This window comes from Helianthus annuus, chromosome 3 (assembly GCF_002127325.2).
Source record: "Helianthus annuus cultivar XRQ/B chromosome 3, HanXRQr2.0-SUNRISE, whole genome shotgun sequence".
In the NCBI taxonomy this organism is placed as follows: Eukaryota; Viridiplantae; Streptophyta; class Magnoliopsida; order Asterales; family Asteraceae; genus Helianthus; species Helianthus annuus.
Window position 1 is genome coordinate 167,611,379 of NC_035435.2, and position 24,365 is coordinate 167,635,743.

Below are 24,365 nucleotides of genomic sequence, written 5' to 3' on the forward strand. Positions count from 1 at the left end.
TCATGTAATTGGCTTCTTCTTCTTAACAAGGCTGTACTTTTCATGGTATACTTTCATATAACATTCTTATTTCCTTGACCGACTAGTAATAGTTCATCGTCCCTATATATTCAAACCTATATTAATGCTTACTTATAAAGGCATTCATTACATCCTTTTACGTTTTAAATCCGTCCCACGGATTTAAACGTAACATCCATACCCTTCATTCCTTCTATGTTTGAATCCATCTAGCGGTTTCAAACATGTCATTCTTACCTTTTCTTTCTTACATGTGTTTAACAAAAACTTAAAGTTTTACCTACCTTCAGCAACAAGGTTTTAAGGTTAGTCATCTTAGTTGTCGAATCATAATTACTTCATTTTAGTTCTATTCATATAGGAGCTTTCTTCTTTCTTACACATTCAACTACCCAAGTAAATGGGGTTCGGCATAAACGCTCTCAATGAGAGTTAAGCATACACATTCGACTACCCAAATAATTGGGTTTCGGCATAAACACTCTCAACGAGAGTTAAGCATACACATTCCACTACCCAAATAACTGGGTTTGGCATAAACACTCTCAACGAGAGTTAAGCATACATATTCCACTACCCAAATAACTGGGTTTGGCATAAACACTCTCAACGAGAGTTAAGCATACATACTTCACTGCCCAAATAACTGGGTCTTTCGCTTTTAATCATAACTTCTTCTTTCAATCCGTATAACGGATTAAGCTTCTAGCATTCATTAGAGTATTCAAAATTACCCGTTTAAAAACAGATGGTAGCTTATTCTTATTCGACTTGTTCGCTAGAACCGGTCGACTCGCATAACTTTTCATAACCTTCGTTAGCATAACCAAATCCGCAATGGATTTGCTTTTTCGCATTCGCTACAACATAGCGCCCACCTGCTACCCAGTTCTACCGGACATACCTGCAATAATTGCCACGGTCTCACGAACGTCATATGCTTCTTGCGTACTGGCCAGGTGCGCAATTCACACACTAGTTTCGTGCCTTCGTGTAATCATCGCCTTATGCCCGAGAAATGGGTTTCAGTTTCGTGCATATTTCTAAAACTTCCCCAAGACCACATCATTGTCTTTCGTTTAATAATTACCCTCCCAAGGAGACCCCTTCCTTTTTTTTTTCTTTTGACATCGGTACTCATACATGTTAGTAGTGTGTACCTGGGGTTAGTTTGCCTATTTGCACCTTTGCCCGCCTTAGCGTTCATCCTATTCTGCATTCCCGGATCATCCTCTTCAAACTCTTAAGCTTACCTTGCACATAACATACTATTAGTTTCCTTCAAATACATAATCTAATACATACTTACATTTGCTTTTGCATTTAGGCCTCGATCGAGTCTTGGATTGTACGGGTTCTTGATTACGAGAGCACACTGGTTTGAGTTCAAGCATTTACCTTCTATTACTTGATTCTCTCAAACCAGGGCTCTGATACCAACTTGTTACGCCCTAATTCGTATTTGTCAAAAGTCGCAGCGGAAACACGTACCATAAAATTTCTTTCACTATAAATACCTCAACTTATTTAAGATTTAACTTTAACACAGTTCTTTCTCATAAATCCGTCATCCTCTTATTTACTAGTTAAAAACATAGCTTATGTTTACTACATTATGTACATCAACGTTTCCGTACAATCTCTCTAGTGACTCGATCTTCGATCTCCAATCCTTGGATATCCTCATGACTGGTACTACCTGCGCTCACCACATAAAATTTCACATCATTAGTACGCGTTATAAACATACAAGGTTTGTTCACGTTTACTTCTCGTTTCGTTAACTCTTTACATCCCAGCGTTCCCATCCTGATCATATGATCCGTAGTGAGACTTCTTTGGTATTCCTGCGTTACACTTCATTCACCAAGCACGCAACTATTACCGTTAGTACTCAATTTCATTAGATGCATGCGTACATACCTTTCATACAAACTGATACATACCTTTACGGTCACAAATAGCAACTGTCCTACATACGTACCTGCATACATACGTACGTACCTACGTACGTGCATACCTAATTACATCCATCCCTACCTACATACATACATACCTACATTCATACATACATACATACATACCTACATACATGCATACATATATACATACATACATACATACTTATTACCTGCCTTCACACAAACCTACATACGTGCATACCTTCGTGTATGGATCCTCTCGTGAGCCCATATTCATCTAAACGCATACGTACGTTCTACCTACCTACACACCAACATACATACATTTAAACGCAAAAGACATTCATACGTATATACCTTTCTTACCTCTTTACATCCACGCATATGCTTATGCCTATCTTTATGCATACGTACATGCACCTCTACATACATACATACCCTTCCTACATCGTTACGTACATGCATACACTCGTACATATCTTTATACATGCATACATACACATTTACATACGTACATACTTTAACAAACACGTACTAGATCACGCGTACCTCTTACATAATCATACATCCTTAACATGGGTCTTAGACTTAGCTTTATAGCCCATAAACATCTAAGGAACCATCAAAATCATGTTTGGAAAGTCCACCGTAGTCCACGGATATCAAACCGAAGCCCACGGTACATAAATTAACTTAAATAACAAGATTTCAGCTTTTGGGACTTGGGAAGGCCGTCGCCGACGCCCCTAGGGCCGTCGGCGACGGGCCTTGCATTTACCCGTAGCCCAAAAACCCGTAGACAGGTAATTAACCCGTCAGCACAAAAGCTGGTTTTCCAGAGCCCGTCGGCGACGCCCCCATGCCCGTCGGCGACGCCCTCTAGATTTTGCATTTTTCTGCAGCTCCGTTTCGTCGTTCGTACGCACTAAAACGCGCATAACTTTTGAACCGTTTACCCGTTTAACCTCCCGTTTCTTCCTACATGCTTGTAAATTCATATTCTATCATATGAACTTAAAATCCCACATCCGGATTAAGGAAATTCTTAACTTACATGCATTCGGCTTATTATTATCTTCTAATTATTTGACCCGTTCGTGCATTTATTAACATAATCTGTTTATTTGACCTCAATCTCATATGAACTTAATAATTTCATTGACGCCTATCATAAAAGATTGATTTCTCGGATGTCTAGCGTTCTCTTAACCCGTTCTCGCTCAAAGGCTTATTTTGACCCGTTATGGGTAATTGTGCATTAATTGGTCTATGACATACAAAACCCTATACTACGCTTTCATACTTGACAAAGACATTACTTTAATCGAATAGCTCATTTCCAAACAACTTTTAAGGTCGTTTGCCCGATATACCTATCAAGGGCGTTTTTGTCAACTTACGCTATCCTTAACAACAAAAGATTTCCTTGCATAAGTAACCGATCCTACTACTTAACTACAAATCTTATTCACACATAACTTGCTCGGATCAAAACTAAGATCCGTTTAATACCTCATCGATATCATACAATTCATTTCTATTTGACTTCAATTACCCTATCTAATTAAATTGCATATAACTTTACATAAACAACTAAGAAGTGATTACGGAATCACTTACCTCATGCATCCGTGTTCATATTCGTTTCCTCGCCACTTCTTGACCCATTATCCATCCGTGCTTGATTCCGTCTCGACATGATTCCTATACTTCCATGTCATCGAAATCACATTCTTATTAGCATATTCATTTGTACATGTTGACTATCATATCATTAGTTGTTTCTAACAAGCATAACCCATATAGTCATATCCATATCCATTTGCCCTCATGTAGTTCATCATGTCATTACATATAATGTGTATTGATGTAACATGTAACGTATGACTTCCTAATATCTTACCTTCACAACAAGAAGTTAAATTATGCTTCTTGTTCGTAGTTGACTTCCAGAAAGTCAACAATTCATCTTATTTAACTTTCGACTTATCATTTTATACCCGTATCATCATGATAGACTATACGGACGACACTATATACATTTTATCATACGATTGGTGTGCGTACCACCTTTTAAGCATAACACACAACTAATTCATGCACAATCTTCTAATTTCATACATAGTGCATCAAATCCTTCTACTAATCAACATGTAGTATTTAAAATCAAACATCAATAATATGAACATATTATCATTTTCATCATATCATCAAAACCCACTTCATGACTATTTTTCTAATCACTTACAAGTGATCTAATCTTAAGTTCTTCATAGTTTCTTCATGCTTTTGATATATGTACTACCTTGTAAGCATAGTGTACAACTAGTTCATGCATATCATTCTAATCTCATACACAATTCATCAATTTCTTCCTTCTAGTCAACACAAATCATACATGCATAACCATCAAACCTACAATTATCACATTTCTTCCAATCCTTCTAACAAGAATCCATCATATATAACATGATACATAAATTTTTGAACAAGAATTAGACCTAGATGAGATATCCATGCTATCATCTTCACCCCAACAATTGGGTTTCACCTTTAAACATCAAATTAAGTTAAATCATGCATAATTCATGTTCTATATGGTGATTTTAACACCTATACATGAACAATTTCGTACCAATTCACGGATTAAGACATAACCCACTTCATACAACTTCATAAATCTAAATTTTGAGACATACCTCATGATCCCCTTGAGTAGGTGATCCTTAATTCATGTTTGGTTGTGAATTTGAGCTTCATTTGACTCCTCAATTTGATGATTGTGTTAGAACTAGGGTTTGGTTCATGGGGAGTTCCCCCTGATCGCTCTAGAACACACGAAATGTGTGTGTGCTTGTGTGGGTGTGTTTGTTACTTAAGACATAACTTTCCCCCTTGTTCATCTTTGGTCCCTCAAGTTAGTTCCCTTGTTTGCTTTGTTAAACATTTTATTACATTCCATCTTTTAATAGTTTTAACCATACATCTAAGTAGGTTAATTAGCCTAGTTGTTTATTTCTTGAGGTACCATATCACAGCATTTTAACGAATATAAATATTCGGGTTTTGGGGTGTTACAAATCTACCCCCCTTAAATAAGGTTTCGTCCCCGAAACCTTTCTCATTTCCTCTACACACACACACATTTATGTTTGGCTTAACACCCTCATCACATTCATAAGTAATCATCCTAACTCATTTCATAATTATTCATGTAATTGGCTTCTTCTTCTTAACAAGGCTGTACTTTTCATGGTATACTTTCATATAACATTCTTATTTCCTTGACCGACTAGTAATAGTTCATCGTCCCTATATATTCAAACCTATATTAATGCTTACTTATAAAGGCATTCATTACATCCTTTTACGTTTTAAATCCGTCCCACGGATTTAAACGTAACATCCATACCCTTCATTCCTTCTATGTTTGAATCCATCTAGCGGTTTCAAACATGTCATTCTTACCTTTTCTTTCTTACATGTGTTTAACAAAAACTTAAAGTTTTACCTACCTTCAGCAACAAGGTTTTAAGGTTAGTCATCTTAGTTGTCGAATCATAATTACTTCATTTTAGTTCTATTCATATAGGAGCTTTCTTCTTTCTTACACATTCAACTACCCAAGTAAATGGGGTTCGGCATAAACGCTCTCAATGAGAGTTAAGCATACACATTCGACTACCCAAATAATTGGGTTTCGGCATAAACACTCTCAACGAGAGTTAAGCATACACATTCCACTACCCAAATAACTGGGTTTGGCATAAACACTCTCAACGAGAGTTAAGCATACATATTCCACTACCCAAATAACTGGGTTTGGCATAAACACTCTCAACGAGAGTTAAGCATACATACTTCACTGCCCAAATAACTGGGTCTTTCGCTTTTAATCATAACTTCTTCTTTCAATCCGTATAACGGATTAAGCTTCTAGCATTCATTAGAGTATTCAAAATTACCCGTTTAAAAACAGATGGTAGCTTATTCTTATTCGACTTGTTCGCTAGAACCGGTCGACTCGCATAACTTTTCATAACCTTCGTTAGCATAACCAAATCCGCAATGGATTTGCTTTTTCGCATTCGCTACAACATAGCGCCCACCTGCTACCCAGTTCTACCGGACATACCTGCAATAATTGCCACGGTCTCACGAACGTCATATGCTTCTTGCGTACTGGCCAGGTGCGCAATTCACACACTAGTTTCGTGCCTTCGTGTAATCATCGCCTTATGCCCGAGAAATGGGTTTCAGTTTCGTGCATATTTCTAAAACTTCCCCAAGACCACATCATTGTCTTTCGTTTAATAATTACCCTCCCAAGGAGACCCCTTCCTTTTTTTTTTCTTTTGACATCGGTACTCATACATGTTAGTAGTGTGTACCTGGGGTTAGTTTGCCTATTTGCACCTTTGCCCGCCTTAGCGTTCATCCTATTCTGCATTCCCGGATCATCCTCTTCAAACTCTTAAGCTTACCTTGCACATAACATACTATTAGTTTCCTTCAAATACATAATCTAATACATACTTACATTTGCTTTTGCATTTAGGCCTCGATCGAGTCTTGGATTGTACGGGTTCTTGATTACGAGAGCACACTGGTTTGAGTTCAAGCATTTACCTTCTATTACTTGATTCTCTCAAACCAGGGCTCTGATACCAACTTGTTACGCCCTAATTCGTATTTGTCAAAAGTCGCAGCGGAAACACGTACCATAAAATTTCTTTCACTATAAATACCTCAACTTATTTAAGATTTAACTTTAACACAGTTCTTTCTCATAAATCCGTCATCCTCTTATTTACTAGTTAAAAACATAGCTTATGTTTACTACATTATGTACATCAACGTTTCCGTACAATCTCTCTAGTGACTCGATCTTCGATCTCCAATCCTTGGATATCCTCATGACTGGTACTACCTGCGCTCACCACATAAAATTTCACATCATTAGTACGCGTTATAAACATACAAGGTTTGTTCACGTTTACTTCTCGTTTCGTTAACTCTTTACATCCCAGCGTTCCCATCCTGATCATATGATCCGTAGTGAGACTTCTTTGGTATTCCTGCGTTACACTTCATTCACCAAGCACGCAACTATTACCGTTAGTACTCAATTTCATTAGATGCATGCGTACATACCTTTCATACAAACTGATACATACCTTTACGGTCACAAATAGCAACTGTCCTACATACGTACCTGCATACATACGTACGTACCTACGTACGTGCATACCTAATTACATCCATCCCTACCTACATACATACATACCTACATTCATACATACATACATACATACATACCTACATACATGCATACATATATACATACATACATACATACTTATTACCTGCCTTCACACAAACCTACATACGTGCATACCTTCGTGTATGGATCCTCTCGTGAGCCCATATTCATCTAAACGCATACGTACGTTCTACCTACCTACACACCAACATACATACATTTAAACGCAAAAGACATTCATACGTATATACCTTTCTTACCTCTTTACATCCACGCATATGCTTATGCCTATCTTTATGCATACGTACATGCACCTCTACATACATACATACCCTTCCTACATCGTTACGTACATGCATACACTCGTACATATCTTTATACATGCATACATACACATTTACATACGTACATACTTTAACAAACACGTACTAGATCACGCGTACCTCTTACATAATCATACATCCTTAACATGGGTCTTAGACTTAGCTTTATAGCCCATAAACATCTAAGGAACCATCAAAATCATGTTTGGAAAGTCCACCGTAGTCCACGGATATCAAACCGAAGCCCACGGTACATAAATTAACTTAAATAACAAGATTTCAGCTTTTGGGACTTGGGAAGGCCGTCGCCGACGCCCCTAGGGCCGTCGGCGACGGGCCTTGCATTTACCCGTAGCCCAAAAACCCGTAGACAGGTAATTAACCCGTCAGCACAAAAGCTGGTTTTCTAGAGCCCGTCGGCGACGCCCCCATGCCCGTCGGCGACGCCCTCTAGATTTTGCATTTTTCTGCAGCTCCGTTTCGTCGTTCGTACGCACTAAAACGCGCATAACTTTTGAACCGTTTACCCGTTTAACCTCCCGTTTCTTCCTACATGCTTGTAAATTCATATTCTATCATATGAACTTAAAATCCCACATCCGGATTAAGGAAATTCTTAACTTACATGCATTCGGCTTATTATTATCTTCTAATTATTTGACCCGTTCGTGCATTTATTAACATAATCTGTTTATTTGACCTCAATCTCATATGAACTTAATAATTTCATTGACGCCTATCATAAAAGATTGATTTCTCGGATGTCTAGCGTTCTCTTAACCCGTTCTCGCTCAAAGGCTTATTTTGACCCGTTATGGGTAATTGTGCATTAATTGGTCTATGACATACAAAACCCTATACTACGCTTTCATACTTGACAAAGACATTACTTTAATCGAATAGCTCATTTCCAAACAACTTTTAAGGTCGTTTGCCCGATATACCTATCAAGGGCGTTTTTGTCAACTTACGCTATCCTTAACAACAAAAGATTTCCTTGCATAAGTAACCGATCCTACTACTTAACTACAAATCTTATTCACACATAACTTGCTCGGATCAAAACTAAGATCCGTTTAATACCTCATCGATATCATACAATTCATTTCTATTTGACTTCAATTACCCTATCTAATTAAATTGCATATAACTTTACATAAACAACTAAGAAGCGATTACGGAATCACTTACCTCATGCATCCGTGTTCATATTCGTTTCCTCGCCACTTCTTGACCCATTATCCATCCGTGCTTGATTCCGTCTCGACATGATTCCTATACTTCCATGTCATCGAAATCACATTCTTATTAGCATATTCATTTGTACATGTTGACTATCATATCATTAGTTGTTTCTAACAAGCATAACCCATATAGTCATATCCATATCCATTTGCCCTCATGTAGTTCATCATGTCATTACATATAATGTGTATTGATGTAACATGTAACGTATGACTTCCTAATATCTTACCTTCACAACAAGAAGTTAAATTATGCTTCTTGTTCGTAGTTGACTTCCAGAAAGTCAACAATTCATCTTATTTAACTTTCGACTTATCATTTTATACCCGTATCATCATGATAGACTATACGGACGACACTATATACATTTTATCATACGATTGGTGTGCGTACCACCTTTTAAGCATAACACACAACTAATTCATGCACAATCTTCTAATTTCATACATAGTGCATCAAATCCTTCTACTAATCAACATGTAGTATTTAAAATCAAACATCAATAATATGAACATATTATCATTTTCATCATATCATCAAAACCCACTTCATGACTATTTTTCTAATCACTTACAAGTGATCTAATCTTAAGTTCTTCATAGTTTCTTCATGCTTTTGATATATGTACTACCTTGTAAGCATAGTGTACAACTAGTTCATGCATATCATTCTAATCTCATACACAATTCATCAATTTCTTCCTTCTAGTCAACACAAATCATACATGCATAACCATCAAACCTACAATTATCACATTTCTTCCAATCCTTCTAACAAGAATCCATCATACATAACATGATACATAAATTTTTGAACAAGAATTAGACCTAGATGAGATATCCATGCTATCATCTTCACCCCAACAATTGGGTTTCACCTTTAAACATCAAATTAAGTTAAATCATGCATAATTCATGTTCTATATGGTGATTTTAACACCTATACATGAACAATTTCGTACCAATTCACGGATTAAGACATAACCCACTTCATACAACTTCATAAATCTAAATTTTGAGACATACCTCATGATCCCCTTGAGTAGGTGATCCTTAATTCATGTTTGGTTGTGAATTTGAGCTTCATTTGACTCCTCAATTTGATGATTGTGTTAGAACTAGGGTTTGGTTCATGGGGAGTTCCCCCTGATCGCTCTAGAACACACGAAATGTGTGTGTGCTTGTGTGGGTGTGTTTGTTACTTAAGACATAACTTTCCCCCTTGTTCATCTTTGGTCCCTCAAGTTAGTTCCCTTGTTTGCTTTGTTAAACATTTTATTACATTCCATCTTTTAATAGTTTTAACCATACATCTAAGTAGGTTAATTAGCCTAGTTGTTTATTTCTTGAGGTACCATATCACAGCATTTTAACGAATATAAATATTCGGGTTTTGGGGTGTTACACCAGTGGACTAAAATGGCAACGATGAAACCTTATTGGACCCACAGGCGGAAAATGAAACCTTTGGACTAAACTTTTAAAATGACCCAAACCACAAGGAATAAAATGACATTTAACTCTATGAAATATAATAGCTAATCTAACGATATATGAATATAGGGGTTAAGTTATTCTACAAAGACTCCTTTTTTTTTAATGGCCAACAAACTCAATCCCGAGCACTCTCGGGGCACCCACTGGACAAACGGAGTATTCCGAGAGTAACCCGAGTCCACCACCAATTCCAGGAAAAACCCGGTAACCATTTCCATGTTTCGCTGGTGGGCCCGGTGGGGGATTACCGTGACGTAGTTGGTAACATTACAGTCAAACAACACAATATTTAAATGCACAGCGGAAGCAAAAGATGGATATATTTCAACCGAATGTTATTGTAATATCATGTATCACAAACAGTTGAAAATAATCCACAGGGGGATCAAAAATAAATAGGAAATATTGTTTAACAGTTGACATCCAAGCTTGCGAGACTTATTGTGGATGCTAGGAGAAAGCCAGCCTAGTTCGCATAGTACCTGCACTTAACCTTTTTAGGAAAATACGTCAGTTTACACTGGTAAATACATTCAACCGACACTTTTGAAAAAGGTTTAATAAAAATTGATTTGAATGCACGTGGCACAAACTTTTATAACTTGGGATAATTATTTGAATATAATGCTTGTAAACGAATTACATGTTCCTTATGCGTTCAGTAGCCCGTTCCATAGACCGGGTTAAAGATCAATAGACACACCACATTATTTATTTATTTATTTATGCACTGACGGGTGTACGCCTACACCCCGTGCTCAGGTCGTGGCCATCTCGTAAGACGATGCCAAGGATATCCGGGACATGGTCATTAACCCCCCAAAGGCTTTAAGCAAACAAAACATTTCAAAACAAAGCATATCAATGATTTAATCTCTATTCGATTAAAGATTCAATGCTGGACCAAGCGGTATTTCTATATACCGTACCCAAGCCCGTATAAGGGAAATTAAGTTAAAAGTAGTTACCTTTGCAAGTATATTTCACAAACAGCAATTGCAAGTAGCTTTTACCGGGTCTCCTATTCTGGAACGAAGGTTTATAATAACCTATTAGAATCCTAACGGGTCTTTAATTAAGCCTAAACTTAGACCGGTTAGTTTTAACGAAAGATACGGTTCGAAGCATGATTTAGCGAAGACCGGAATAGAATGTGATTTAAGCCCGACAAGTTTGAAGACTTGTATAATATGGGTAACCCAACCACATTCTGGATTTTGAGATAAAAACGATAAGGTTTGACCCGTTTCGGCTAATTTATGTAAAAGTTACATAAACCGAACCGAACCCGTAAATGGCGTAACGGGTAACCGTAAGAGTCTCATACAGGTTTCCTAAGTCAATATGCTCTAAGTTGTGATATCAGTAGGATACCTTCCATTATGCTCATGACGAGTTTAATCCCATAATACCCCCCGTAGGGGTATTTTGGTCATTTTAAAGATTATAAAAGAGATTATTTATACTTCTGATGTTCGGGTCTGAAGAAATCAGTAAAACCACTTATTTTAACAAGTTGCATCAGTAGATAATAAGTCTTTATGACAAAAATGGTTTTAAACGCAAACTATGCGTTTAATACGCGTATAAAGTCGTTTTAAGCGATTTCCGGGTTATACAGGAAATCTGAGTTTTCTGATCAGGTTATATAGTTCAAAATACTTTATTTATTATTTAAAATCAGTAGCAATTGGATTGGCGTCAAAATGCTATGTAGAACTTGTTTTATGTCCGAAAAGGGTATATTCGGTATTTACCGAATCAAGGTCATAACCTTAGGTTATGAGCAGATTAAAAATAATTAAAAATCTTTAAAAATCTCAAAATATTATATTACATCAGTGTGTAAAAGGTTTAGTGTCGAAATTTGGGTTTAGATAGGCTTTATGCTAAGTGCGCCGTTTAATTAACAAAAGTTTTCTTAATTGCGCTATTTAGCATAACTCCTATTCTAGACCTCGAATTGACATGAAATTTTAGGGACATGTTTAGAAATCAGTAACTAAGGTTATTGTTCCTTCACATATCCAAAATTCTCGTTTTAAGGTCAAAAGGGCATTATGGTCGACTTTTAAGCATATAACGGAAATGTGCAAATGACTCGGTCAAACAACGAACCAGTCACAGAGGGTCATACCATCATGTAACCTGGTCCTAAGGAAGTCCTAAGGCATTTCTAAACTCTACTAAAACGGGTCAGAACTGAAGTCAAAGTTTTGCGACTTTCGGTTCCGAACCGGGTCTAAATAGGAAATTGTCGGATCAAACAAGTTTAGACCAGTTATTAAACTTATTATCAAGTTATATGAGTGATAAAATAGGTTACATGCCTTCTACATTGTTAATTATGCGTTAATCCGAAAATTAAGGTTCTGTTGACTTTTTCTAAGCAACTTTGACCCGACATTTGAACTAGTTAGAGTGGGAATTAGAGGGTGCCCTTTTAAGGGTTTAATGCCCACATAATTACCAACATATAATTACCTTTAATTCGACTAATCACTGGACCATTAGTGATTAATTGCTAAGTCAACCGCTAATTACGACGGTTTGACTTTTAAGCTAAAACTAAGCAAAAACTAAACTAAGAAAGGTTAAGCATACTTACTGAAGTCTAATGAATGACCAGAGATGCTTAGAGAAGACTCTTGAGCTCCAGAGATGATCAGAAATGCAGAAATGAGGTGTGGTTACAAAGTTGCAACACTAAGGCCTTTTATAGTGTTCTTGGTGGCTCAAGATCATGCCACACAACTCTACCAACAGTCCCTGATCATCAACACACGTCCCTAGAGCCTAGGAGTCATTTAGGGGTCGCCCATGCTGAGCAATAATGGTTTTAAGTCGGTTAAAACACCAAACAGTGCTGCTGCCAACGTTTTCTGCATCTGGGCGTCTGACGCGGCCCGCGTAAAGGTCCTTATAATCTTTATGCGGCCCGCCTGAGCCTTGCTGTCAGATTTCAAGCTTTCGGTCACAGATGCGGCCCGTGTAAAGGTTCTTCTCATCTTTACGCGGCCCGCCTGACACTTGCTGTAAGATTTTTCAAATCTTTTTCAATTATTGCAGTTGGCTCTTGGTTTTGCGAAGGGGTAACTTTGCATTATGAACCCCTTTTATTTACGTACAAGGGCCTCGAGACTTTTACCCATCTTGTTAAGTCCTCGGTTACTTTGTTACTACCCGAAAAGTCATAACTTTCAATGTTGACGCTTTTAACCCCTCATGTACGAATTCGATCATAACTTTCTCATTTGAATACGAAACTTTATGAAATTTTTGTCGTGCATTTTAGTGAGCATAATTTAGCGTTACAAGTTTGCTAAAGGGTCACTCAGAGGTATAACTTAAACATGTTGTAACACCTGTAGTTTGAAATCTCTCACTTTCTTCCACATTTAGTTCCGTATGATCCATGATTTATTCGTTTGAAGCTATGAGCATCATGTAGGGTTACTGTAAAGTATATTTATCCCTTGTTGACATTTTTAACCCTTGAATTCACATACTTTCAACGTTTGTCAACTTTAGTCCTTCTATGGTATTCATTAACACGTTCAAGCTTATGACACGTGTCAATACATTATAGGACGTAAATTTTCGAGGTGTTACAATACTTTTTTTCCAAATTAAAAAAAAACAATTTAATTTAAAGTGTAGAATAAATTACTAGTTGTGTAGGATAAATTACGAGTTGTGTAAGATATATTTCAAGGTGTGTATGATAAATTCGACTGTGTAGGATAAAATTCTATAATGTGTAGGGTATATGTAGGAAAATTTTGATATGTGTAGCTTTTGTAGATTACATGTAGGATAATTAATGATTAGTTGACTAATCAATTAAAGAGTTAAAAATTAATGATATGAGTTATAAATGAAATAATATTTTACTAATATGCCCTTTCTTCTTTTTTTCTCACATTAAATTTCTTCTCAAATGAACTTTCCCCTATATATACATATATATATATATACCTCACCAAAAAAAACCCAAAAAACCTAACCCCCCCCCCATCCCTAAAAAAAATCCTAAACACCCACCACCACCCAAAAACCTAACCCCCTCCCCCCCCCCCCCACGGCCAAAAAAAAAAAATATTTTTTTGGTGGGTGATGGTTTTTTTATGAGCCTTTGTACCCTTTTTACAATTAGGAGTCTTTGTATTTGATATTAATCCATGAATATAGATGTAACACCCCGAAAATGGGTTTGGTGATCAAACCCCATTAGCACTAAAAAACGGGCAAAATACCGTTAGCGGTAAAACTTACCCGGTAAATATTAGGATTTAAATAATTAATCCTAATATTAAATAAGAAGTGAATAAAAGCTTTTAATGAAAAGAAATTTATAAGAGGCTGAGTAACGGGACTTAAAATAAAAACGGGTTATGACTTCCCGAACCCGTTAAGTTAACTAGGAATGTTTAACCTAGTTAATAAGGGGAATATTACTAGAAATAGATGGTTTATGGTCTACTTAATGACTAACTAAACTAGAGGGACCTAAGTTGCCAAAAAGGAGACTTGAATTATAAAAACTAAAAGTTAAAACACAACACACATTGTGTGTGTGTGTGCGTACGCTCAGGAGCAAGAACAAGGGGTTCCAAACCCTAGTTCAACAAATCGATCAAACTGAAGCCCAAATCAAGAGCCAAATCAATGCATGAACACAAATTAGTGATCACCTCAGTGAAATGATCATAAGGTATGTGAAATTTCGTTGAATGATTCCAATTGAAATTCTGAATCAATACTTGAAACTCGAAATTCATGATGCATGATAGTTGCTTGGATGAAATAGGAATGAGATAGTGATTAGGGATAAACCCTAGTCAATTACTTGTTGAAATTTTGCTTAATTCTTGTTAATTCACAATCACCATTGAAGGTGATAAGTGGGTTTTGTAAGAATATGTTAAACACTAGAATTTTGATTGTTGTTCTAGTGTAATTTGAGCTCTAGGAAGTGAATTCAGATTTTTGTTAATGTGAAAATTGATATGAACATGCTTAATTGGTATTAAGCTTGGCTAAATAACTAGTTATGAAAATTGATTGCCTAAGTGAATATTCATATTTTGACTTTTTGAATGAAACGCATAATTGCCTTGTTTGACTAATTACGTGAAAGATGGGGTAAAGCGGGTTCTAATCATAATGTTGATTCGACTTAATTGCGTAAACCATGTGATCAAAAAGTAGTTAACTTTTGATAAGCTAAGTTAACTAACCATGAAGTCGAATAGTAGCTTCGGCATAGAAAATAAGTGAGGTGGAATAGTCGTGATTTTTATGACTAATTTAACCGCCTCGTAAATGATTTAAAATAGTTTGACGCCTAACGAGCTAGGTGGAGGCTTGGGAAAGGAAGCGGGTCAAACAAATCAAGAATGGAGGAAAAGCACAATTCGGATGCAAGGTAAGTATAGCTTACACTTGTAACACCCCGTGTTTTCCAAAAAGTCAAAGTCAAAGTCAAGTGTTGACTGTTATTGGAATTAAAGGTTAATAAAGATTAAATTTCATTTTAGTTTCATTTTGATTTTCATATTATTTGGAGTAAGTGTTGTATAATCAAACTAATCGACCGATAATCGAACTGTGAATCAACGACCGACTGTGAATGATAGGAAGTAACAATGCAATAAAGCTAGTCAATCAATAATCAAGCTAATCAAATCAATCATCAAACTCAAGTGTGGGGATTTTAGTACTTTTTATACGTGTGTGTGTGCCTTATGTGTTACTTGTGCATGTTTACTTTTATGTAAAGTGTGTGGTGAATCAATCAAATCAATCAAGACTCAAAGGTGAATCAAACTCAATGGAAATCGAACCCGAAATGGTTGTAAGGATGCTTGTATGTTAAGTATAGTCTCGACTACTACTAAAAGTAATTTGATTAGGAATTCTATCATCCTCAAATCATCGTTCATCGAAGTCGAAATATCAAAAATCGTCGCGAAACACTCAAAACCAGGCAAGCCGATCGAACAGGGCAACCTGATCGAACAGGCTAGCCGATCGAACAGGGCAACCTGATCGAACAGGCTAGCCGATCGAACAGGGCAACCTGATCGAACAGGCTAGCCGATCGAACAGGCTGTTCGATCGAGCAGCCCACTCGATCAGGGATGCTGTTCGATCAGCTGACCCTTTCCTCTTTTGGAAGCCTATAAATAGGGCTGTCCTTGTCAAACTTTCCACTTTTGGAAAAGCTCTGACCGACCAGCCTCTTCTTCTCACTAAATCTCAGATTTCTCTCAAACCGGTAAGTATTTCGCTCTAATCCTTGTACGTTTTTGTTCATTAATCGATTCTCCATCTTTCTATCTTTCAAAACTTGGATTTCATCCATGAAATCACCAAGATCTAGGTGTTCTTGGGTGATGTCATCATGTGTTCTTCAAGAACACTAAGTTTTGGCATCATTCCACCATGAATAACTTAGATCTAACCGATTTCCACATAAATAACCTAAAATCTACCAAAGATCTTAACATTTCACGGTGGCAAAGGATTGGAAGATGGGTTTTCATCTATCTTTCAACTCTTTTACACTCAAAAAGGTGAAAACGGGACTTGAACCGATTTACAAATCAATCTAAACAAACACATGGTTCAAGATTCGGGTTCTACCGAGAGATATACCGATTTCGGGTTAACCGTTAAACTTGGGTTCCAAACCGTCTCTGACCGAGTTTGGGTGGTTCCTGCTCGAGTCAGTAGACTAAGTAGGGACTTCAGCTTCGTGGTTCAACTCGTAGTCAAAATATCTCTAAAACATCAACAATTAACGGGAATAACCAAGTGTTAAGTGATAGGTTAACCGAATCGAGAAGCTGGCCGAACGGCTAGGCTGTTCGATCGAACAGCCCAACCGAACGACTATGCCAGCCGATCGGCTAGGCTAACCGATCGACTAGCACTTAGTCCCACAAACTCACAAAGTGTAGTATTGACGAGGTACTGTTCGATCGACTACGCCACTCGATTGTAATCATTACTGCTCGAATCATGAGATACTACACTTCAACACTTAGACTTTCCGAAACATTGGAATGTCATCCGATCGAGCATGCCAACCGATCGAGTGACATATTTGAAAACAATGAAGTGCTAACCGATCGGTTGGGCTAACCGATCGAACAGCTGTTCGATCGGCCAACTTGAAAGGTAGTACAAACCATCATACACAAACACATCCTTCACATCAAAGGAAGAAACAATCCACTTGAAGGAACCAGCCGATCGAGCCAGCCGACCGATCGAATGGATGTTCGAACGGACTTTCAAACCAATCGAACAGCCCACTCGATCGAACTGCTGTCCGATCGAATGGCCTACTCGATCCAAGTACATTGTTTACTTTTTTCCGCGTTACTCATCGTTGTGTTATCGAACTATTCAGGCTAACCTATTCTCAGTGTTCCTCTCAATCCACGACCAACCACTGTGAGTATACTCGATCCCTTTTTGCTTTCAGCACTTTTGGGTGTTACATACGTAATCTATCAAATTCACAAACAACACAAACAATTTGAACGCTAACCTACTTGCATGTATTACTTGTCTAAATGATTGCTGTTTATTGTGTTTACACGTGGAGTGCTATCTGCCTGCTTTAGCAACGTAGTACTATAGTTTGGACTCAGCACCCGTTCACACGGGGGTTGCTAAGGACAATTACTTGCATGGATTACGGTGGTAATCATGTATTGCGAACTGTCTCGGACAGTCAACTTGAAGTCATTGGTATCGATGGTCCCATGTTGATAATTTACATGCATCGTTTGCCCTTGTGTACGTGCTTGGTTATGCGTAAACTTTTCGAACCTTATATGCTATATCAAACTTGTGTACTCACCTTTACATTATATGTATTGACTTTTATTTTAACGTATGTGACAGGTGTTTAAGCTACTAGCGTGCTAGGGAAGCGAGGCAATAATAAGCTTCTAGGAGCCTGTGACCTTAGGACAGTGTCCACATACCTGCTCCAGGGTCATAATTATCTGTAGATCTTGTACTGGCACCTGTAGTCAGTGAGATCTACAGTTAGTCGTCTAGAAGTCTTAAAACAATATTTAATTCGGTCTGTAATAATTAAGAATTTGAGTTGTCGGAACAGTTCCCATATTGTTTAGTTGATTTCTATGATAACTTGTTATTATTTGGGACACGGTATGGGACGTGTTATATAACTGAATTGTATGATAGTTGTTGTGGAAACTTCTGAACAATCTGTTTCGCTCAGTGCCGCGCCCCGATGATTCCGCCATCGGTTGGGGTGTGACAGATTGGTATCAGAGCCATAACTATAGGGAATTAGGTTAGACACGATCTAGTCCGGATCGCTGTCTTAGAGACCTAGACTATAGCTAGGAACCAAGAGACCAAGATTATGTGCTTACCTTATGTTGATTCCTTCTATTCTATCATTACATCCGAACTCCGAGCCAAATTTTGTAGTTTGGACGGGATTAGGAGTGAAACCCGCAAATTCCTGCCTAAAATTACAAACTTTTGCCAATTATTTTATCAACAAACGGGGGAGAATTATACCAAATCAGGGCTGAAACCCGAAATTTGATGAAAATTTTCCTCTAAAATTTTCTTAAAACAAGGAAGAAATTGCTGAGCTAGGGGTGAAACCCTAACCTTGGCAGTTATTCCGACTTTATTTTATCTCGCCAAGGCAATTGACGGACTCCAACGACCTGAACTCACGAGTATGGCCTAGAATGCGCATGCATAATGCCCAAGTATCGAGGCAGAAACATGTCCCCTAGAGTCGATAGTGACGACAATTCAACTGTGAATAGTTAAATTGCCATGGTTAGTCAAAGTCTAGTAGCCGCAGACAATCCATTTTCCGATTTTGAGTGTTGCTTCGTTGATTTTATGTGATTTACCTGTTTACGTGTTTTAAGATTCGTTGGTTACTCCATTTGTTATCAATCTGCGTGACCTTTGTTGCTATCCTATCTCGATTCAAATCCCTGTTGATGTGATCTAAACGAAACCAGTGTGCTATGCTACGCTATACGACTAAGTTAGACGATACAGTGTGATGCTACCCGACATACAAAACGAACGACACTCGACTTGTGGTTATAGGTTTCTGTTTTCTGACTGCCTCTGTGATAAAAATGCGTACGTGTTTAGGGAATTAAGTGCTCTATTTGCTTAATTGCTTATGTGCTCTAATTGCTTCTGTGCTTATGTGCCTCTATGATTATGTGCTTATGTGTTTATATGTGTTACGTGACGTGAGATGCGACGTGATTCTAAGCTTTAGTAAACTAAGACGTGCGAGATCCGAATTCGTTGTGTTGAGCCCTATGGCGATGTCTATTGCAGACCATGTCGTCATCAGCAAGAATTCGCCAAAACCTTACCCGTCAGGAAAAGAGAGACCGACGTCTCGCCAAGCTCATCTCAAGGTCTGTAGCGAAAGCTGTCAGCGAGGTGTACGAAAACACCAGCAAGTCGTCGGAAGAATCCCGAACCCTCACTGAACCCAGCAAAGCTCCGTTCAGTTTCAAGCAATTTAAGGCGTGTGGACCGAAGGAGTTCACCGGTGAAGAGGGCCCTACAGGCTTATTTCATTGGTTTGACTCTGTGGAAGTTACCCTTCGTCAAAGCGGATGCCCGGATCATCTTCGAACTCTCAATGCTACCGGTGTCTTCCAGTCGCGGGCATTGGACTGGTGGACAGCCGAAAGGAATAAGCGCGGGAACGACGCTGCCTACGAGCTGACGTGGGAGGAACTGAAGGCTATCATGCTGGACGAGTTCTGTCCTCCCCACGAACGCCAAAAGTTGGAGGATGAGTTCTGGACCATCAAGCAGAAGGAGGGCGACAACGCTGGTCTCACCGCCCGTTTCAAACAACTGAGCATTATCTGTCCAGACCAGGTCAAGACTCCCGAGATGACCATCAAGAAATACATCCGTGCTCTTCCGGACTGTGTTGCAGATTATGTGTTCGCCGCCAAACCCGCATCAATCGAGGAAACCTACCTACTCGCTGCCGAGATTAACGACAAGCGAGTTAAGGCTGGTGTCTGGGATAAGCCATCCAAGTCGTTGCATCAAGTTACTACCGCATCAACCGACAACCCTACTGCTCAAGCCTCCAAGTCCTCGAGAAGAAGAAAGAAGAACAAGGGTTGTGCTGCTGCAACCAATGCTGCTCCTCTTCAGTCAGTACCGCCACAACAGCAACAACCACAGCGCACTGCGCCAGTGATCAATGCGCCGCCGGCTAAGCGTGCGTACACCGGCCCCCACCCACTCTGTGCTACATGTTCTTATCATCACCCGGTGGGTGTGGCCTGCCGTTTCTGTGTCCACTGCAACGTTTACGGGCATTTCACTGCGAATTGCCGCTATGGTCCTCGTCAAACGCAAGCTCAAGCCGCTGTTAACCAAGCCCTGCTACCTGCTCCTCAAGCTCCTCAAGCTGCACAGGCCCCGGCAAACAATGTTCGGACCTGCTTTGCATGTGGTGACCCTAACCACTTCGCAAACCGGTGCCCGAACAGGGTGGTGAAACAAGAAGCCCAACAACCCCAGCAACAACAACAGCAGCCTCAACAACAAGCCGCTCACGCCAGAACTTTCAACATCAACGCACGCCAGGCTCAAGCTGACAACAACGTGGTCAATGGTACGTTCCTCGTGAATGGTATATATGCATCATGTTTGTTTGATACTGGAGCCGATAACTGCTTTGTGTCATTTGAATTTGAGAAGCTTCTTAGACGTAAGCGCTCTTATCTTTCGTCACCCTTCGAAGTAGAGGTCGCTACCGGAAGAACCATTGCTGTCAATTCTGTGCTCCGTGATTGTACTCTCGAGCTCAACAATCATATATTCCCGATTAATCTCATTCCAATGCAGCTCGGAAGTTTCGATGTCATAGTAGGCATGGACTTTCTTCGTGAAAACCATGCTGAAGTTGTGTGTGCCGATAAGATGATTCGTTTTGTGCTAGCTAGTGGTGATATTCTATGTGTTTATGGTGAAACTACTGCAAAAGATCTCAAGCTCATGTCCTGTCTTCAAGCTCGCAAATATCTCCGCAAGGAATATCGAGCCTTCTTGGCCAACATTGTTGTAGCAGAGACGGACAAGAAAAAGAAAGTTGAGGTCAAAGATGTTCCCATTGTCCGAGAATTTCCTCAGGTGTTCCCTGATGATCTTCCTGGATTACCTCCAAGTCGTGATATCGACTTTCGAATCGACCTTATTCCAGGAGCCAACCCAGTGGCCAAAGCTCCGTATCGACTCGCTCCATCTGAGATGCGAGAACTCTCAAACCAACTCCAAGAGTTACTTGAAAAAGGCTTCATTCGCCCGAGCACTTCTCCATGGGGCGCACCAGTCCTTTTCGTCAAAAAGAAGGACGGGTCGTTCCGAATGTGCATCGATTACCGGGAATTGAACAAGCTGACCATCAAGAACCGATACCCCTTACCAAGAATCGATGATCTGTTTGACCAACTACAAGGTGCTCAGTGTTTCTCCAAGATTGATCTACGTTCAGCTACCATCAGTTGCGGATTCAAGAGGAAGACATACCCAAAAACCGCTTTTCGAACCCGATACGGCCACTACGAATTTGTTGTCATGCCTTTTGGTTTGACCAACGCACCCGCGGTCTTCATGGATCTGATGATCGCGTGTAACCGTTACCAGATCGAGGGCCGAACACGCGCAGCATTTGCGATTGGTTCTCGAGTTGCTTCAGGGAAACCAACTTTACGCCAAGTTCTCCAAGTGTGAGTTCTGGTTGGAGGAGGTTCAATTTCTGGGTCATATTGTGAATAGTCGGGGTATACACGTTGATCCTGCAAAGATTGAGGCAGTCAAGGGATGGGTTACGCCAAAGAATCCGTCAGAAGTTCGCTCTTTTCTCGGATTAGCAGGTTACTACCGGCGATTCATCGAAGGATTCTCGAAGATTGCTGTACCACTTACCTCCCTTACCCATAAAGACAAGCCTTTTGTGTGGGGAACCGCGCAGGAGACTGCTTTCCAAACCCTCAAACACATGCTGTGCCATGCACCAGTTCTTACACTGCCGGACGGAAGCGATGACTTCGTAGTCTATTGTGATGCTTCAAACCTTGGACTGGGCTGTGTTCTCATGCAACGAGACAAGGTTATAGCTTACGCATCTCGACAGCTCAAAATCCACGAGAAGAACTATACAACCCATGACCTCGAGCTAGGCGCAGTTGTCTTTGCCTTAAAGATTTGGCGACACTACCTGTATGGTACAAAGTGTACGATCTTCACCGATCACAAGAGCTTACAACATATCTTTAACCAGAGAGAACTCAATATGCGTCAACGCCGATGGGTAGAACTTCTCAACGATTACGATTGTGAGATCCGTTATCACCCAGGCAAGGCGAATGTAGTTGCAGACGCCCTCAGCAGAAAGAATTACGTGATAGGTGTTCGAAACATCCAGGCTCAGTATAACCTCGAAGCTCTCATCCGCGAAGCACAACACGCATGCTTTAACGAGCGTACGTTGAAGAAAGAACGAATCTATCACGATGGAACTCAGCTCGTGAGCAAAGCCAACGGGATATTCTATTATCTGGACCGAATCTGGGTTCCGAGGAGGACAGATTTGCGAAAGATTATCATGAACGAAGCCCACAAATCCCGATATTCCATTCATCCCGGTGCGGACAAAATGTACCAGGACCTTCGCTACAAGTACTGGTGGCCTGGGATGAAAAGGGATATTGCTCTATATGTTGGTAGCTGTTTAACTTGTGCAAGAGTCAAGGCTGAACACCAAAGACCTTCAGGCTTACTCGAACAACCGCCGATACCTGTATGGAAGTGGGAAAGCATAGCTATGGATTTCATAACTAAGCTTCCGACCACGCCATCAGGTCACGACAGTATTTGGGTTATAGTCGACCGTCTAACCAAATCAGCCCACTTTCTGCCAATACGAGAAGACTATAAGGTGGCCAAGCTAGCCCAAATCTACACCGACGAGATCATTAAGAATCATGGTACGCCTCGAGACATCATTTCTGATCGCGATGCTCGGTTTACATCGAGATTGTGGGAAACTTTTCAAGCGGCTCTTGGTACGACGCTGAATTTGAGTACCGCATTCCACCCGCAAACCGACGGGCAGACTGAAAGAACGATTCGTACTATTGAAGACATGCTCCGTGCGTGTGTTATTGATTTTGGTGGTAGTTGGAGCAAACACCTACCGTTGGTCGAATTTTCGTACAATAATAGCTATCACTCCAGCATCGAAATGGCACCTTTCGAAGCCTTGTATGGTAGGAGATGTCGCTCGCCTATTGTATGGCACGAGGTCGGTCATTCACAATTGACTGGGCCCGAGATTCTGCAAGAAACGACTGACAAGATCCACCAGATAAGGGAAAATTTGGTAAAGGCCCGGGACAGACAAAAGATGTACGCCGATAAAAGACGCAGGCCCCGCGAATTTGCAGTTGGCGACTACGTGCTCCTAAAGGTATCACCTTGGAAGGGAGTAGTCCGATTCGGCAAAAGAGGGAAACTTGCGCCTCGATTTGTTGGACCTTTTAAGATTCTGGAAAGGATCGGTAAAGTTGCCTACAAACTCGAATTACCGGAGGAACTCAGCAATGTCCACCCGACTTTCCATATTTCAAACCTTCGAAAATGCGTTGCCGACCACGACGCAATAATACCGCTCGACGATCTTCAGGTCAATGAGACGCTACACTTCGTGGAAAAGCCTGTCGAAATCATGGACCGACAGACCAAGCAACTCAGACGCTCTCGCATTCCTATTGTAAAAGTGCGATGGGAAGGCAAACGAGGCGCGGAGTTCACTTGGGAACTCGAAAGTGACATGAAGGCCAAGTACCCGCAGTTGTTCAGATAGATCTGAAGCATCAAATTGGTAAAATCACACGGCGATGTACGGTTCTCGGCCTAATTTCGGGACGAAATTCCCTAAAGGAGGGGAGACTGTAACACCCCGTGTTTTCCAAAAAGTCAAAGTCAAAGTCAAGTGTTGACTGTTATTGGAATTAAAGGTTAA

General features: G+C 39.7%; 2 long non-coding RNA genes across 2 annotated transcripts; both read right to left on the bottom strand.

Moving 5' to 3' along the window:
* Positions 1 to 1,509: 1,509 nt before the first annotated feature.
* Positions 1,510 to 4,795, bottom strand: LOC110930568. The gene is made up of 3 exons (XR_002587921.2): positions 4,643 to 4,795; positions 3,564 to 3,647; positions 1,510 to 1,720 (listed from the first exon to the last, which is right to left on the bottom strand). It is a non-coding gene; the product is annotated as an uncharacterized LOC110930568 (long non-coding RNA).
* A 1,867-nt stretch (positions 4,796 to 6,662) lies between these two features.
* On the bottom strand, positions 6,663 to 9,952 carry LOC110928270. The gene is made up of 3 exons (XR_002586253.2): positions 9,800 to 9,952; positions 8,721 to 8,804; positions 6,663 to 6,873 (listed from the first exon to the last, which is right to left on the bottom strand). It is a non-coding gene; the product is annotated as an uncharacterized LOC110928270 (long non-coding RNA).
* Between the last annotated feature and the right edge of the window lie 14,413 nt (positions 9,953 to 24,365).